This window comes from Hyposmocoma kahamanoa, unplaced genomic scaffold, assembly GCF_003589595.1.
Source record: "Hyposmocoma kahamanoa isolate Upper Pololo Valley unplaced genomic scaffold, ASM358959v1 62, whole genome shotgun sequence".
Classification (NCBI taxonomy): Eukaryota; Metazoa; Arthropoda; class Insecta; order Lepidoptera; family Cosmopterigidae; genus Hyposmocoma; species Hyposmocoma kahamanoa.
In genome coordinates this window covers 17,929,493-17,933,535 of record NW_020653850.1, presented here as the reverse complement: position 1 = coordinate 17,933,535, position 4,043 = coordinate 17,929,493, and the positions used below count along the sequence as shown (strand labels likewise).

General features: G+C 30.2%; 1 pseudogene; it reads right to left on the bottom strand.

The window, feature by feature from the left end:
* Nucleotides 1-1,076: 1,076 nt before the first annotated feature.
* LOC113229798 lies at nt 1,077-2,639 on the bottom strand (annotated as a pseudogene).
* Nucleotides 2,640-4,043: the final 1,404 nt, after the last annotated feature.

Sequence of the window (4,043 nt, the reverse complement as noted above, 5' to 3'; positions counted from 1 at the left end):
ATTTCTGACCATTTATAGTATTTTATCTAATTCATTCCGGAAACTTATAGTGCGCCACACGTTATTATTAATATACCTCCAGTGGTGTTTAGGTGCAATGGTGAATGAATCGAATTTGTTTGCAATTGCTAGTTAGTTCGATCCTGTGGGTTTAGGTTAGGTTAGTATATGACAAAGCTGTACGAGCCGAGCGAGCACAGCGAGCTTGTCAGCGCGTGTGCAGCGGCCGGAGAGTGCCAGAACCGAATTAGTTTGCAGTTGCTTTACGTTCGACTTCCTCCTGCGGGTTTAGGTTAGGTTAGTGTTATTAAATTTTCTGCGTAAAGTTTTAATAAATATAATTTAAAACATAAAAAGAACTTAAAGCTATACAAAAACAATTATATTTTGCGATTGTACATTTAATATAATAAAAAAATTGTTATCAACATAATATAGGGCGTTTCAATTATTCGTAAAATGAAATATTATTTATAATATTATTATACATTATACTGGTAGTACTTATATTATAATTAATTATGTCACCTTATAATTATATCTAGTGTTTCTTATACCGAAAGGTAAAAATTATTACACAAATTGAAATTATAACTTTTGTTGATTATATACAATGAGTGATTATACCCTTAAAAATTATATCAAATATTATTATACAAACTGAAAATAGATTATTTGTTGTTATATCTTCCATTACACACCCAGATATCTTACTTAGTTTGGCAATACCACATCACTTAAAAGAAAATGCTTTAAAATTGGCTTAACGTACATTTACTTAAATATTCCCAACGTGCTACCGTCTCACTAAGAATCACATTCACGTGTAGTATCTTCGAATAATTAAAAATCACTAGAATCAAAAACTTACTTAAAGTTATTGGATTTCTGTTACTGACGACGGCAATAATGTCAATGCTTCTTTCTCCTTTCTACGTCCTCCTGTCTACGGATACGTAGCACATTTGATTGTCGGGTTTTGATAAAGTAACGTGTAATATATCCAATATACCCCCGAGCATGAACTGCGAAAATAGAATGTATACGATGGTATTTGGTTGTTAAATAAGACATTATCAGAAAATTTTATGGAAAATCTTAACACCACTAGCGCCGACCATGGAACTTTTGTCAATCCATCCGGGACACGGTTCACGATATGCACTAATGACTACAATATAAAGTATCATCAAAAACACAGAAATTTAGTCGAGTAAATCGAAATATTTTTTTTATTACTAAACAGTAGAACGAACCTAAAATGAATTCTATTGATATATTGCTAATAATTATCAATTTTTACTATGGTTTGAAGGATTTAAACATTTTGAGCTGCCTAATCATCTTTCCGTAATAGTCTTATCTCAATCTTTTTAGTGAGTGCAATAAAAAAATGTATGAAAGACGAATCGACATGTCCTTATGTACATAAATACGAATATACTGTTGTGAAAGTTACTAAACCTTTGCCCTTTAAAATACACTTACGTTGTCGTTATTTCATTCAGTTTTGCTTCATGTAATGTTTCTGCAAATTGAATGAGAGCTTCGGGAGACACTGGAGTTTGATAAAAACTTTCTTTTTTTTCTTGCCCTACATGACTAGAAGTTGCTGAAGTATATGCAGTTGATACATAAATGAACGCTCTGTAAATCGAGAAAGTTAACTTATATTATTTATCCCAATTATTGGGTTCCTCAATCACGAGAAAAACTATTTTGAAGTAATAAATCTCAAGTGTTAACGTTGGAAAGCAAAAGTTTTTCATGTCAAACCCGAAAGAAACTGAATTTGAGTTATGTAAGGGTTATTACCACAAACCACATTTAATATAAGTTTCTCATAATGGATGTATACGTTCCGTCTATGCTTTTGATTTCTTTTTTATTAAATTCTTTAAACAATATTTTAGGTTCGACAAAGAAATAATCTTGTTTAAGTATAAAATAACTTCAGTATCATCTTAAATGTCTTTATTGGTTGTTCGGTATTATTTTCGGTCTGTAATATGTTGTCGTAACATTAAATGAAATATAAAATATGAAACTTATTTGAGACGTTTGCATTCTACTCCCAAATTAAGAGCTTCCCGTGTACCGCGAACATTAGTTAGGTTGCTGTCTTTAAAGCCTCTGTAAAGTTTACTGTTCCTGCTTCATGAAATATAATATCTACCTGTAAATAAGGACAATTATCAGTTATTAAAAAATGTAGTGTAAAATAGTACAATTTATTGCTTGTGGAGTGTGGTTTAATTAATTGTAAGTTGTAAGCTAGCACTCTCGTAAAAAGTATTGAAGAAAGATAGCTGATATACCTATATTTGTAATTATAAATAATTATCATAATTATAATATTACAAAGAAAGCTTCTTCATTAATAATGTCTATGTACAACAAGTCAAACAATTGAATGAAAGCCAAAATGTCTATGCTCTACGAAATGAATTCTACAAAGAAAACTAAAATGAATATCATCTAATAAGGAAAAATAGAAAAAATATATGAATTTCATGTTTATAAAATATTTTTTTACAATAATTTTACATAGGTAAAACTACTTTTTTTTTACTAAGGTAAAAAGAAAAGATTTTGTTTATTGGTATACCACTTACCTCTTCAATCAGCACACGCAACATTGCCTAGTACAGGAACAATTTTGCTGAGAATGTTCGGTTTCAAATTTTTCAATTCATCGAAAACCTGAAGAGCAATGAAAAATATTTAAAATTACGCATTTCGTGATAAAAGGAATGTAATGATTCCTCTGCATATGTCCTTCAATAATTCAAGGTCAAACCACCAGTTTTTTCTCAAAGCCATATGGATTAACTTACCTAAGCATTGACTTACAAATACCTAAGGGTTAAATTATGACTTGATTTTTCTTGTTTCTATTATGTTAAAATATATTATTAATCTTCGTATTGTTTTAACATGTACCTAATATTTTTTTTAAGTGGACTATGACTATGAAATAAAAACTGTTGAATTCTCCTAAGGCAACCTTTGAAATTCGAATTTAGATACTAATCATCTTTATTATAGCCTTGTGTGTACCGTAATCATTTAATATTGCATCATATGGGTAATGTACAAAACTTCTTAAAGAAGGATGGCGATATTCCATGTATTTTGTGACCCAGTGTTTTTGACGACGTGCAATAAGGACCTATCAATACGTGTGATTCATTATCAAAGCATCAAAAAAGCTAATTGAGTGCATGCAGCCTGTAGAAGCTGGCGTTACAAAGTTGATACACGTTATGTTTATAACATTGTCCTGTATTTCGCTTCAGATGTTATTTTCCTACCAAAACTACCAAACTCTGCCACATTTAATATAACTGATCATGTTCTGCAGCAATAAAATGAACAAAACTTAAATCTGCCCAAATGGCAGAAATCTGCCAGAAATGGTTAAACTGTTCTCAATATTAATGTTACATTGACATTGGCAAGAGATCTCTTGTCAAAACGTTCCTTTGCAACGTTCATTATCTCTCATTTAAATATTGTCTTAATATTGTTGTCCCATTGTGTTTCTTTTTGCTTTATGTCATTACTGTTTAAATGGTTATTTCATTAGGTATTTTATAGCTTTAATGTTCTAAGTGTGTACTATAAAATGACCAATACTTCAAGTAGGTAAACAATCAATCATGTTTAAAATGAAACGTATATACAATACAAACGTACGTACAAGAACGTTACCTTATTTATGGTCGAACTGGATCAATTGCGTTGTGTTTTTGCATCCATTCTAAAATACAATGTTTTACAATTTCTTTATTCCTGACTTCTAAAAATTTACAAAAATATATTGATAACTAGTCAAACTAAAACGCAAAATTATACTAGCAAAGTCCATGAATGGTTCTTCGTCGTCATTGGGGCAGCTTTCGCCATCCTTCTTTAATATAGAGTCCAGCCATGTAACCTTGCTGGGCTTCGCAATTTATTTTACTTATACAAAAAGTATAAAATTTATATTCAATTTAAAATAACTAAGTGAGTTAATTGTTTATATAGTTAAATCTATA